This window comes from Alligator mississippiensis, chromosome 3, assembly GCF_030867095.1.
Source record: "Alligator mississippiensis isolate rAllMis1 chromosome 3, rAllMis1, whole genome shotgun sequence".
Classification (NCBI taxonomy): domain Eukaryota; kingdom Metazoa; phylum Chordata; order Crocodylia; family Alligatoridae; genus Alligator; species Alligator mississippiensis.
This window is the reverse complement of record NC_081826.1, coordinates 289,091,116-289,105,389: the sequence shown is the minus strand read 5'-3', so window position 1 is coordinate 289,105,389 and position 14,274 is coordinate 289,091,116. Positions and strand designations below refer to the sequence as shown.

The 14,274-nt window shown below is 47.3% G+C and overlaps 1 protein-coding gene across 1 annotated transcript in view; it reads right to left on the bottom strand.

Annotated features, from left to right (window-relative positions):
- The window catches only part of DYM (dymeclin), a 374,678-nt gene extending 360,731 nt beyond the window's left edge, over nucleotides 1-13,947 (bottom strand). Inside the window, exons 1-2 of the mRNA XM_006259049.4 lie at nucleotides 13,816-13,947; nucleotides 12,370-12,517 (exon numbers count right to left, since the gene is read on the bottom strand). The gene's annotated coding sequence lies outside the window, so the exon portion shown is untranslated. The remainder of the gene's footprint in view (nucleotides 1-12,369; nucleotides 12,518-13,815) is intronic.
- Nucleotides 13,948-14,274: the final 327 nt, after the last annotated feature.

Below are 14,274 nucleotides of genomic sequence, written 5' to 3'. Positions count from 1 at the left end.
ATAACTGTGAAACGAATTAGTTTCCATCATTTTCAAGGCCTCCTAATAGTTTCAGGGCTAAAACCATAACATTGTGTACTTAGCAAGCATTAGGTACGTTGAACTCAGGCAAGTGCATACTCCAGATCAGTGATTCTCAACCCGCAGCCCATAGGCCACACGAGGCCCAATCAGCACACTGCTGTGGCCCATGTGATATCCCCTTAAAACATTTTTTTAAATGGAAGTAAATTGTGTGGGCACGGTCCACATAGCAAATTGAGAGCTGCAAGTGTGGCCCACTATGGCAAATAGGTTGAGAAACACTGCGCCAGATAAACGCAAAGGTTTTTTTTCAGTCCTGAGTTTGGTATGCTCATGCAGAGGAGACCGTATCTATCTGGCAAGCAGAAACATTGTAATAGAAAAGCAATGAAATGGTGTAACTCTGTAAAGTCTACTGCTTCCTTCTGCATGAACTGTCTCAATTTTCTTGTTCCTGGTTCTGCTTCCATTGCTATTAAATCAACAGACCTCCAGAGAATTATCCCTATTTCACCTATGCAACTAATGCTTTGGCAGAAGATAATCCTGTGCTTCATGAGCTCCCTGAGAAAATCTGCCCCTTAGATCTTGGCTTGCACCTCAACACCCTCTTGAGCTGGAAGTCTCCTTGTACCAAACAAAAGAGTTTCTTTTACACCTACAACTTAATCTTGTCAGGAAGGTACGGAGACAACTGTGCTAGAGCAAGGAAACCTCTGGATAAAGTAAAGAAGTTCACTTTTTTATCTCTGGGGTCAACACAGCATTCTAGGTTTTAAGAATAACCTTTCATAAACCTTTTTGCAAATCCATCTCTGTTTTGTACAAATTTAGAGGCATACATTTTGCTATGTTTAAACTGGTTTGTGACCAATTCTACACTTAAATTAGCATTTAAATACTATCCATCTCTCCTATCTTTGGTCCTGTATTAGAATCATCTGATTTTGACTACTGAAGAGATGAACAAAACAATTCAATGTCAAGTCTTTGCAAACATCTAAGTGGACTGATAGATCAACTTTTGAGATAAACATTACTTTCATGTCATTTCTTAACATCAAGTATACCTTTCAGTTATAGGGAAGTTCAATATTTGCACTCGTTAGCAGATCTAAGATATAGCAAAGACTTTTTACTTTGTTGTCAGATCTTTATTAATATTTTCAGTATAAATTTAACCATAAGCATTTTTGACTAATCATATTTTGATTTATTCAAAATTAGATTTTACTGCAAAACTATCAACTTTATTCTTTTAGTGTTATACTACAGTGGTTCGCATTTTCACTGCAATCAACACATATCATTTTGTTGGCTATATTGTCTTGATCTAGATTAGAGTTTAAATGATAAAATAATGTGTGCTGAAAACAATTGTTTCTTTTACTGCCAATTTCACCATATAAGATGTCAAATTGTGAAAGAGTTATCTGTATCTAAGATGAAGGTGCAGAATAGATACCAGTACACTGGCAAACAACTCTGCAATCAGACACTGTAGCTAAAGGCAATATTTGAATCCTGCTGTTTAAAAAATAGGAGACAATATTGTTATTTTTAGCCAAGTGTTGCGACAGGACAATCTTTGTTTTTTAAATATAAGTGTTAAGAAATCAAAATACTCCGACCATGGCTTATTGCTGGCTGGTCATAAAATGCACTCAAACTATTACCTTCGCTTTGCCTCCATAAACACCATGTTAATATGATATAGTCACTTCTAAATAAGCCCTTGAAAAGTCAAAGCTGGCTAAGTGCATCCCATATGAAAATAAACTAAGAATAAATATGTTGGTTAGCCAAGTATGTAGAAAGCTCCATGGTTTTTGCTCATTTTATTATTTCCCTGTAAGGATTTGAAATTTTCCTCCCCTGCTCTTTAAGTACTAGATAACAGCAGTATAACTAAGGCAGGGCACCCAGAATAGTGGCCCTGAATGCCAACCTGTATGCAGATAACAGGGGGGGAAACTGCTGCTGCCGCAACCACACAATCACAACTGCACAACGTGACAGCAACTGGAAGCTGCCCTGTAAGTGACAGCTGCCTGGTAAGTCATTACCCCCCTACTTGATATCTGTGCTCCCCAGCACCTCATCGTGTTTGTAGTACTTGTCAAGGCCTTAAAAGAAAAGAAAAGAAAAGAAAAATCACCACCATATCTTAGTGAGATGAAGATATGAAAGACTTCTGGGAAAGACAAATGGTCGTTGTATAAAGTGTATTTGTTTAAGTCCCCTGCCCATCCTAGGTACCAGGATCCCTAAGAGAGGACTAATCCATGTACCCTATTTAGGTCATCATCTCTCAGACCTGGCTAGCTGTTCTCACATGTCCACCCTTTCCCCACCCCTCCTTCATTTCACACTTACTCCCAAATTTCATAGCTGCTGCCTGGGTCAGGGCCCCCTTCACTACTGCAGAAGACATTTTATTTAAAGGTTTGTTTATGGTAGCATTCACTGGATATTGGTTCTTATCCTGAAGAGCTCAGCATCTTAAGGAAGAGATGCAAGCAAGACGGTTGGAGTTACAACATATAAGAAAGGACCTATCAAACTAGTAACTCAGCTACCTCTTGGTGCTGCCTTGGTTGAGTTAAAATAACTTTTATTTCATCTTACATTTAGATCACTCTTTTTACACAGAAATCAGATAAATCCCCATAGGCTGAACAGTAGAAGGGGGTCTTTATGAGCAACCTATATCAAAATACAACAGTGGCCTGATGGATACACCTTGCCTCCTCCCCAATAAATTCTCTAGCATTGGCCTCTTCTGGCAGGGTGTAAACCAAGCAGTAAGTGGCAATAACATGATCCATGCTAGATGCATAGCTACTCAGAAGGTCCTGAACAGCAGTGAAAATGACTAACTTTGCTAGCTTTAGTCCAAAAGAAGGAAGCACAGGATAAGAGCACCATCTAAAAAACTGATGCAGTCTCTTGGGCTACAGACAGAAGTTACACATAAACCAAGTTAAGTCCTCAAAAACTGGTTTAAACCTGTAACAGAACAGAAGTTCAGTGCGCATAAACAGGTTTCAAAATGGCTGAAACTGGTTTAAGATAAACTTGGTTGAAGGTAGTGTCAGACTTAACTGATTTGGGTCAAGCCGGCTTATGGAACTTCTGTCCCAGGCCCCTTCCTGGTTCAAGTTAAACCAGAGTCCTCCAGTACCACAGCATGCTTTCCAGCCCTGGGCTTGGCTGTCTGCTCCAGGAGAGAAGGGTTGGGGGGGGGGGGAGGGGGGTCCAAGAGAAAGGCAGGGGCTGCCCCACCAGGCCAACCCCATCTGGGGTCTGGGGCCAGGGAAGAGGGTTAAAATTCCCTTCTCCTACCCCCCACCCCAGTACAGAGCTGCCCTGCCCCATTAAAAACTTACTGCTGGCTGAGACTGTGGACTACAAACCCCAGAGGCTCCTAGAAGCAGGAAGAAGAAATGATAAACAACCCTGCAGAATCCTTCTGGTGTGATTCTGGACTACAAATCCCAAAGACCTCAGGGACACCAGGAAGAGGAAGTAAACCCACAGCCCATGCTGGCTACATGCCAGAGAGCTGTGCTCTAGTGCCCCCCAGCTTCTGGCCTAAGCCACTGCAGGTATATGGCTGCATTTCCTGAATCAAAAGTGAATGTCTTTCCAGTTGTTTCTCAGATTAATCTCTGCAGTTTAGACTAACCTGCAAAGGCTGAATCGATTCAGCCTCAGGTTAAGTACAGCAAGACAGTCAAAAAGCCTAAGTCTGCAGAGATGATCTCAATTTCACAATTATTTCAGGTCTGGGACTAGATTTGAATGGAATTCTGAAGAACTCAGCTCACTCCCCATAGAATCATAGAAGTAGGGTTGGAAGGGACCTTGTAGATCTTCAAGTCCAACCCCCTGCCTGGGCAGGAGGAAAACTGGGCTCAAATGACCCCAGTCAGGTAGGCACCAAGCCGCTTCTTAAAGACCCCCAGGGTAGAAGACAGCACCACTTCCTTTGGAAGTTGGTTCCAGATCCTAGCCGCCCTTACTGTGAAGTAGTTCCTACAGATGTCTAATCTAACCCTACTCTTCAACAACTTGTGGCCGTTATTCTTTGTTATCCCAGGGGGCGCTAGGGGAAACAAGGTCTCCCCCAAACCCTTCTGGTCCCCCCTAGTGAGTTTATAGACGGTCACCAGGTCCCCCCTCAGCCTTCTCTTGTGAAGGCTGAACAGGTTTAGGTCCCATAGCCTCTCCTTGAAGGGTCTGCCCTGCTGTTGCTGGATCATGTGGGTGGCCCTCCTCTGGACCCTCTCAATGCTGTCCACATCCCTCTTGAAGTGGGGTGCCCAGAACTGGACACAGTACTCCAGCTGTGGCCTGACTAGTTCACGTAGAGAGGGAGGATCACCTCCTTGGACCTACTTGAGATGCACTTGTGGATGCACGATAGGGTCTGGTTAGCCCTGCCGACCGTGACCTTGCATTGTCGGCCCATGTTCATCTTGGAGTCAATGATGACTCCAAGATCCCTTTCTGCCTCCGTGCTCTCAAGAAGGGAGTTTCCCATCTTATAAATGTGCTGCTGGTTACTACTGCCCAAGTGCAGCACCCTGCACTTGTCAGTATTGAAATGCATCCTGTTTTTGTTAGCCCACCCCTGCAACCTATCCAGGTCTTTCTGCAGTCTTTCCCTCCCTGCTAACGTGCCCACCTCACCCCAGATTTTGGTATCATCAGCAAATTTGAACAGGTTGCTTGTCACGCCATCGTCCAAATCACTGATAAAGAAATTGAAGAGTGGGGGCCCAAGGACCGAGCCCTGGGGGACTCCGCTGCCCACTTCCCCCCCAGGTCAAATATGACCCATCCACCACCACCCTCTCAGTACAACCCTTCAGGCAATTTGCAATCCATCTGACTGTGTAGGCACTGATGCCACAGTTGCTTAGTTTTTTGATGAGGATGGGGTAGGAGACAGTGTCAAAGGCCTTGCGGAAGTCCAGAAAGACTACATCCACGGCGACATCTGCATCCAATGCTTTTGTGACCTGATCGTAAAAGGCAATCAGGTTGGTCTGACATGACCTGCCCCTAATGAAACCATGCTGGTTGCCCTTGGGCATCATCCCCGATGCCAGCCCATCACAGATGTCCTCCTTGATGATCTTCTCAAAGAGTTTCCCCAGGACTGAGGTAAGACTGACGGGCCTATAGTTGCCCGGGTCCTCCCTCCTCCCTTTTTTAAAGATGGGGACCACGCTGGCTATCTTCCAATCATCTGGCACCTGGCCCGAGCACCACGAGCACTCGTAAAGCCGTGCCGAGGGCCCTGCAATAACCCCTGCTAGCTCCCTCAACACCCTGGGGTGGAGAGCATCTGGACATGCTGATTTGAACATGTCCAGCCCCTCCAGAAGCACTCTAAACCGGTTCTCCTCAACCTTAGGTCTGGAGGCGTTCCCATAGTCTGTCTTGAATCCCAGTGGGGGAGTCCCGGTTCCTGCACAAGAAAATGGAGGTGAAGAATTTGTTAAAGAGGTCTGCTTTCTCCTCTGGCGCAACCAGATTGCCCAGCGTATCTTGCAGGGGCCCCACATTTCCCGGCGCCTTCTTCATCCTCCCTATATATTTGAAAAAGGACTTTTTATTATCTTTGATCTTGGACGCTAGTCCTAGCTCTATGTCCGCCTCAGCTTTCCTAACAGCCCCCCTACAGGCCCGAGAAGTGGAGGTATACCCTTCTTTGGAGACAGCCACCCCCCTTCCACCAGGTGTACGCTGCCTTTTTGGCAACCAGGCATTCCCGGACATCCTTGGTGAGCCAGGGAGGCTTTTGGGCACTCTTGCCCCCTTTGCTTCTTGTTGGGATCGTCACCCCTTGGGCCTCGAGTATCGTCTTCTTAAGGAACGACCACTCATCTTGGGCACTGAGTTCCCCTGCCCTCAAGAACCCCAGCGCCTCTCTCACCAATCTCCTCAACTCGTTGAAGCTGGCCCTCTTGAAGTCTACGGCTACCGCCTTGCTGCAGGCCCTTGTCACCCTGCACTGGATGATGAATTCCAGCAAGCGATGATCACTGTCACCCAGGTGGTCAAGGACCTGGAGCCCCCTTACCAGATCATCGCCTGTGGCCAAGACCAGGTCCAACAGGGCATTTCCTCTGGTGGGACTGTGTACCTCCTGGGTTAAGTGGAGGTCCTGTATCTCGGCCAGGAACCTCCTGGAATGGTCTGACCTGGCTGACTGTTTCTCCCAGCAGATGTCCAGGTAATTTAGATCACCCATGACAACTACATCCCTTGCCTTAAGTGCCTCTGCAAGCTGGCCCAAAAATTCCCAGTCCAGCTCCTCCCCTTGGCTGGGGGGTCTGTAGTAGACCCCCACTGTTGAATCCCTCTCCCCACGACCCCCTTGTATCTTGACCCAGAGCACTTCAGCTTGCCCCTCCTCCGACCCCATTTTGCTGGCAGCGGATGTGTATTGCTCTTTGACAAAGTGCCACACCCCCTCCCTTCCTTCCTTCCTTCTCTATCCCACCTGTAGAGCCTATAGCCCCTAATGCTAACTGCCCAGTTGTGGGATGAATCCCACCACGTTTCTGTAATCCCTACTATGTCTGGGTTTGAACTGGCTATTCTGAGAGCGAGTTCCTGCTGTTTGCAAAGCTAAATTTTCTAAGAACTACTGAGAAGTAGAATTTTCAAAATCTTCCTACAAGAGTGCTGTCTGTGTAGTAGAAAGCCAAAAAAATTGAGCAGGAAAGAGGCAGGCCACAACATGTGTATTGGTAGCATCTCTACTGGAGCAATTTGTTCAAGCAGCCTTCCTCCTATTATACTTGGTTTAACCTTAACTCTGCCAAATTATGTAAAAATCCAGAAAATAGATGCCAAACTAATTAAACCCATGTTTAATATGTGACTAAGTTATGCAGGCAGAAACTAAGCTATTTCCCCAATGCTACCTTAGTAACACACTATAGTCTACACTGACAGGTGTGTGCTGAGCAAGAAGCAGAGAAGCCCCAAATGAGAAAAGTGATTATGAACAATATTCAGAAAACAGGAAATATTTAAAAACTCTTCAGAATAAGTAGGGCAGCAGGATAAACAAGAGAACCATCTGGAAGTTATCATAAAGAAATATACAGAAAACCCTGCTGCTGTTAAATACTGAACTGAGATCGGCTTGTTTCATATATGCTTCCAGTCTTGTTCACAACATGACTAAAACTGATGACCTCAGGCAACTTGTTTTAGTTAAATTGTTCAACTCGAATAAACAGCTGGGTCCAATGGACATTGAAAGCAAAAAAAATCTCCCACCCTTTCCCCACAAGGGGCAGGGAGGGTGAGGAAGAAGGGCACTAAGAGTGAAAGAAGGGGGAAATGAAAGGATCCTGATGCCTTTGATCTCACTAAGTACTGTGAGCTAAAAAAGCTCCTTTGTAACTCTACCATCCAAAGAGTTACATTATAGCAGTTAGGCAGACAAGGTTCCTTGGGTGAATTTGATATCTTTTATTAGACCAACCCAAATGGTTGGAGAACAGTTATTAAGCAAGCTTTCGGGTTCAAAAACCCTTTGTCAGGCTAAGGAAGCTGCAGCAGGTTGGTGTGTGCTCTTCCTAGCAGTTAGGGTCATAGGAAAGTGGGGCTGGAAAGGACCTCACACGGTCATCTAGTTCAGCTCCCTGCTCAAGGTAGAAGCATCTGACTAACCCATTCCATCCCTTGACAAAGACAGACCGGGACTTGAGGTTTGGACAACAAATGTATTCAGAGCAGCCTATGCTACCGAATACATACTATTAGTTTGATAAACTACAATTAGAAATTTGACTCTATGCAGGTTCTTATTATTGTGGTAGCAGAGAACCTTCCACTAGCGCTTCAAATGACATGATTAACATCTGTCATGCATGGTTTGTTTTCTCTCTCCTCTTGGGGGGGAGGGCAGGAATGGCAGGGGAGACGTGTGTACAATATAACATTTTATAGCTTATTTTTATAGCTGAAGGGAAAGGATAAGGCTTACTGAAAAGATTAATTATATGTGCACTGTACTATTTTACATCTCTTGAAAAAGCCTTTGGTGGTGAGAAAATGGAAACCACTACCTTGCTTCTGGTAAGAAGGGAGATGGTACTCCCTTATGAGGGACTGACTTGGGTAAACTTCACCTGCATTCCTATATCTCAAAGAGACTAGACAGGTGGAGAGAGTAGTGAATTGCTCGAAGTCAGACTCATTCGCAAAAACAAGTCTCCAACTAACAAGAAATGCACATTCCACTACATATTCCAAGGGCATTGGAGGTTTGTCAATTTGTCATTGCCTCCAGTTCCCTGTGATTCATTACTTAAGCAATACTTTAGGGCTGTGTCACGGCGGGGTCCTCTCGGAGGGCTGTGATCTCCTTGAGGCCCTCTCACCGCGCTACTTCGGCCCGAGGGCACCCTCCGTTCTCGCCCGCCACATCTTGCTGGAATATGTAATAGGGAGGCTGCCTTGCGTTTCCTCCGGCACATAAGCTCCTGGACCCCTCGTGGGTCGCCCCGTACGATGGGTGCTACTCAAGCACCTCAGCCTTATGGGCTGTGCGTGGCTCCTACCAGCCCCTAATACCACGCCCCAAGCCTCGCAGATGTAATAGACGTTGTTAAGTCTGCACGCCCGCTTCCCGGGCCTCCTCTATAGTGTAGCCCACTCTGGGCTCTCTCTCGTGCCCAGCCTCTCACTGGGACTCTTGTCCACTCTGGGACTTCCCTGCCGGTGCGGTCCCACTCAGGGACTCTCTAGCGGGCCCCGGCCCTTCCCTGGCCAACCGCACGGATACCCTCTCTGACCCCAGCTCACCGCGCTGCTACTCCCTGTCTTCTCGGGGGCAACCGCAGCGCCCTGCCTCGGTCCGAGGGGTGTTGCCGCACTAGCCTGCGGCCAGGCTCGCTATGCCCCTCTAGGGCTCCTCACTATCGCCCACTCTAGGGCTGCTTGGTATGGCGCTCCCCCTCTTTGGGGCTTGCCATGCCCCCACGGGGCTTCTCAATAAAACCTCCCCTTTCCCTGGGGCCGGGGTTTATGTCCCCCCGCACGCGATCCAGGGTCTACGTCCCCCGTCTGCAACCTACCGGTTGTGCCTGCAACCCACTGGCCGCGCTCCTCGCCGCCAGTCGCTCCAGCACTGGTGTGCGAGCTGCGCCTTCACCGGCACTGTGAAAATAATGCGCCCTCACCGGCGCTAGGGCTCCCCACACCAGCGTGGGGCCCTCTATGAGGCCTCCTCCAACCCCTACAGCCTCACCCAAGCCTCCGGGTGTAATATCACAACGTCAAAGCAAAACCACAAGCCTCTAGGCTGTAACACAAATGCAAGCTCAAGCCGTCTGGCTGTAACTCAAACCCGAAGCCCTATGGCCATAACAACATTGCTCCATATGACCATGGTACTTGCTGCTAGGCTCTTTTCCACATCCTCACTCCCAGAGCTCCTGCCTCCCAGGCTGCTGGCAGAGAACTACCAGCCTGGCTTCAGCCCTGGGCTTCATAAGGGCCAGGCCCTGCCCCCTACAGGCAGCTGGCTCCCCTTAGTTGCTCCGGCAACTCGCAGCCGTGCTCAATTGGCTCTGCCAGGGCTCTCTCCCTGGCAGTTTCTCCTCTCTAGGAGCAGGCACTAAGGTGCCCTGTGACAGGCTGAAAGTTTTAAAATGTTCACAAACATATAGATTTTTATACCAGAAGAGAGCATTACCAGGTAGCCTAGCAGGCCATATAATTTTACTGAGTAACTACTTCATCACACACAGTGATTTTTAGCCAGGGTGTACCACATGATCTTTTGAAGGGTGCCAAGAGATGTGAGAAAATAAGTCACATGTGGAGAGATAAGCAGATATGTATAGACTCAGACTCATTCCTGCCTGGCCTCCCTGCAAAGTGGTAAGCATTATTTTTTTTTAATGGGGTACTGCTCACTTCACAAAAGTAATGGAAGGGTGCCTCAAGTCCAAAAAGGCTGAGAACCACCGATCAAGCAGATGAACTTCTTGCTGAGCTATTATGGCATGTCTTTTAGAAATATACCTAGTATTAGAAAACTAAGAAGAAAAAGGCATGAATTATTTCTCATCTGAACCAAGTGTCACACTTGTGGACCAAATCAGTTAAAACCAACAAGAAAATACTGCTGAAGTCTTATCCAGGACCATTACAGTTCAGTTAGTCAAACAACATTCCAGTGCAGTAGAAGGAGATGACATTGGATGGAAGTCCATATACATTTACATGTGCGCATGAACACGATAAGCCTGCTCCACACAGTAGTGGCAGAATGCCAACCATCACAAGGGGAGTAGATTAGAGCCTGCAAAGAGTGTGCGTCACCACTCAAATAGTGAAGATCTGGGTACTTGTCTGCTCTTCGGATTTGATAGATTTTTATCTGAAAGATTTTTTGCTCTTACCACTGAGGCTTATGTTTGAAGAACATTATGGGAGGTGTTAAAAGAAAAAGAACAAATCTGGAACTTCTAGAGGACAAACACAGGGAAATGTGGATTCTAAGGACACACACACACACACACACACACACACACACACACCCATCCTAAAACAAGGGCTGACTTTACCATTTTAAAATACCATACACCCACTCACACACCAGTGTTAACGTCTCTTTACTGTATATTTCTAGTCAGTAGCTAAGAAAGTCATCACTATGAACTATACATTTCATACAACACTATACATTTATCTGAAATCTATTAGAATTATTATTGTTAGAAACATTCCTTAGCATCAGAGCATTTGGTTATGACCAGAAGAAAAATCCCAGAGCAATTTTGGCCATCTATTTCTACATCTACTAAACACATGTACCTAGAAGTCAATTATATAACATAACTCATCAGTATCTAAATTGTAATTAAGCTTAAAATTGGCAGTGTGGTACATTGCTAGTGCTGCCAAACCATGAACTATCTCTGCAGATAAACATACAGTCAGCAGCAAACTCTTCATGGAACAGGTGCCCTTTAATTCAAAAGAGATAAGTATTCGTATTTCAATTTGCAGAGAACCTGACTAATGGGCACAATGTCCTTTTTACAAAGGAAATCTCAACCACAGCATTCACAGTGCCTTTTAAGTATGGGAAAGATTCTTAGGTGTTCCTTCATTTTTGAAAACTGACAACCTTTTGGTGTAGCGCAACTGTTATGCAATTATCTTGGTGTCTATGCTAGAGCCACAAGTGAACGTTATGCAGCCTCTAAAAGAGCGGGATATCACTAATTCAACTGCTCTGCACACCTAGACATCCATACCCAATGCAGAACTGTATGTCACAAACAGAAGTAGGCCAATTTGAGCTTTTATTTACATTACACTTAAATTACCTTGCATTATACCTCATCTATGTCTTCTGAATCAGTCGTTCCCAACACCTGCTCTAACTGGAAATAAATTGCCTAGCAGTTTAATTACTGCAAGATGCAATAGATTTCCCTATTTTGAATAGTAACATTTTGAAAAATAACCACAATCTGTTTTGGCCAGCCTTTTTTGGTAACAGACTATCAGTCACTAAATATCAAGAATCTGAAGAGAAAAAAAAAATAAAAAAAATCAGACATTATAGCAAGGATACCATTTAAACCAAACAGAAATATAAAACTTTCCTGATGCCTCAAAATTAATTTGCAAGCCTCTCTCTTGCTCATCAGCGTATTAACATGGAAAGATTTTGCAAATATGTAAAGATTTTACTGCTATGCACAATTACTACTAGTGGGCACCTACGAACGTGCCAGATGTCTGCGGTGACACATGCTAGTTAGCAGGCTTAATTTTGCTGGAGTGTATTAATTAACACGCTCCAGAAGCCTCCGCGACATCTATTCAGCGTCCCCACACTCCAAAATAGCTTTAGCTCAAGTGCCCCCACCACCACTTTGAAGCGCAGGACACTGAATACACATGATGCTGAAGGTGCTTTAATGAGAGTAGCTCTTGGAGCTGTTCTAATTAAAGCGACCCCTCCTCCACCCCAGAGCACATGCATTGATGCTCATTTTGCCTACCAAAGCATTTTAACTTCAGCAATTTCCTCTACTACATTAAATCATGATAAGCTGAGCATCAACTACTGGGTAAATAAAACACATTAACTAGCCCAACAGCCTCAGTCAAACATGTCAGCACTAAATCGAAAGTTTCCACAGATATTTGCTTTTCTCCCCACCCTTGGAAAACAAAATCAAGGTGAGACAGCAAGTTTCTCCAACTTCCAGCCCCAGATCTACAGGGGGGAGAGAGGGAAACAGACTAACGCATTACTGAGTGATTGCAAGAACGGTTTCCACATACCTAAGGCTGCTTCTGTGCTCCCCACACTGACTGGAAGCAGCGCGCAGCCTCTGGACGAAAAGGAGTGCGCACCCTCAAGTCTCTGCTCAAGTCGACTCCAACCGACCACGATTTTGAAATAAGTTGAAGAAAGAGAGTTCCTCAAGACCTAAAATACAACAAAGGTTTTAAGATACTTGAAGAGAAGTGGTGGGGGAAAGAAACCTAACTGGTATTAGAACAAGGTGGTAACTTCACAAAAGGAATTACATTACACCTTTGCCTATTCAAGCAATGCACTGGATTTGATGACCCAGGAAGTTTCTTCTAGCCCTCCGTTCCTAAAACACGCACTGGCCCAGGAAATATTGAACAACCTGCTTATACCTGCAAATACTTGAAGGGATTAGTGTCACAGCTTACATCTAGCACGTTTTCCCATCCTATTTGCAGTAAAAGAAACTGGGAAGTCACATCAAAACCTCACTCTACTTGACACAGCAAGTAAATCTGAGAAAGAAAACACGCTCGCTCTTGGCCTGAGGAACTTCCGTCCGAGATAAGATATAAAGTACGATATCCTTCATTAAAAAAGATGTCTTGAAATTTAACAGGCCTCTACACTCCCATGAATCAGGAACACCAACTAGGTACAGAAACTAGTAAGTGACAGACACTAGGAAATGCAAGTGACAATTACTCGTTTGTTTTGTAATTACAGAGCATAGTAAGGGCCTTGGCTGTGCCAAATACTCAAAAACTGCTGGTCACGCTACTGCAATTAGACACAGCTGTCTCGAGGGACACTGAATAAATACACACGCCTCTCGTACAGATCCTGCTCTCGACTCAGCCCACGAGGAGACTGCAGCGAGACTCGGGGGATATTTCCGAGCAGCTATTCTCCTGGCGCCTTGCGGTAACCAGCCTGCAAACCCTGCCAGCAAACCAAAACCTGCCACCAGCGCGGGCGAGCGCAGCAGTAGCCGCTCCCGGACACCGCGATCGCCCTTCCTTGGCGGTTCGGTTTCCTCGGGGCAGCTCCTTTTAAAAGAAAACGCCGCCGGGGCAGCATGTTTGATCCCGGCTCAGGGAGCTCTCCGCGTTCGCAGTGCTGAGCCAATATGGCAGCCCCGGGTGGGCGCGAGGAAGGCGCATTTCCACATTTCCCCAAGTCAGGACGCCACGAGGGCAGGTGGGCGCGTGGTCCCAGGGGCCTGACACCGCGACCCGCCGGCTTGACACCCAGTGAGGACAAGGGGCCATTCCCCTGGTGGCCAAGGCCAAGGCCAGTTGCAGCGCTGGGGACGCCCCACCTGGCAGCCCCAGCCCCAGCCCGAGCTCCTCCTCCTCCTCCTGGGCGCGGGGAGCGGCCGTTGGGCACCTGCGCAGCGCCCCTCCCCCTCGCGGGGGGGCGCCAACGGCCGCTCCCCCCGGCCCCCCCCGGCCGCAGGGGCGTGGCCTCACCTGGCCCCGCGGGCGGGGAGAGGGTGAGAGGTTTGGGGTGCCCGGCGCGCGCCCTCCACGCCCCCGCGCTCAGGCCGCCTCCATCTTTCCACGTCGCCTGATGCGGCCCCGCCCCTGCGTCCCTCCGCCGGCCGGGAGCTGGGCCTGGCTCGTGGCGTCACGCGCCCCGCCCACTCCGAGCTCAGGGACGTTCCTCCTGCTCCCGGTGCCTGCTGGGAAATGGAGTTCTCCGCGTGCTCCAAGGGAGGGGGGGGTTGCGCCTGCGCAGAAAGAATGTCTGTGCCTGGGAGCCTCTAGGAAGAGCCTTCTTCTGTACCCCTTCATCCCTAGGCAAATTGAGCGCGGGGGGGGGGATCCTTTATGCCCATTTGGCAATTAGGTCGGGGTAATGGGACTTGACCAAGGTCACGCAGAGAGGTGGTGGCAGAGCACGCATCCCTGGTGGCTGGGTGGAGAGAG